Source organism: Panthera uncia (assembly GCF_023721935.1).
Source record: "Panthera uncia isolate 11264 chromosome E2 unlocalized genomic scaffold, Puncia_PCG_1.0 HiC_scaffold_20, whole genome shotgun sequence".
Classification (NCBI taxonomy): Eukaryota; Metazoa; Chordata; class Mammalia; order Carnivora; family Felidae; genus Panthera; species Panthera uncia.
Window position 1 is genome coordinate 25,371,060 of NW_026057589.1, and position 275 is coordinate 25,371,334.

A 275-nucleotide genomic window follows, 5' to 3' on the forward strand; every position below is an offset into this window, starting at 1 on the left:
CGGGCCAATGGGCGGCGGCGTCTCATGCGGCCGGCGCCCGCGGGAGCGGCCAGGCTCGGGCGGCGCCGCGGCGGCGCGGGCGCTCACTGAGGGGACTTCGGGCCGCGCGCTCGGCGGCGGCGCCTCCCCGCCTGGGGCCCTCGCTCCATCGCGCTCCGGCTCGGCGGCCTCTGGCTCCCGGACCCGGCGGCGGCTGCGGCGGGCGCCGGCCGCATGAGACGCCGCCGCCCATTGGCCCGCCGTATCCGCCTCCGCCATTGGCCCGCTGCGGCCGG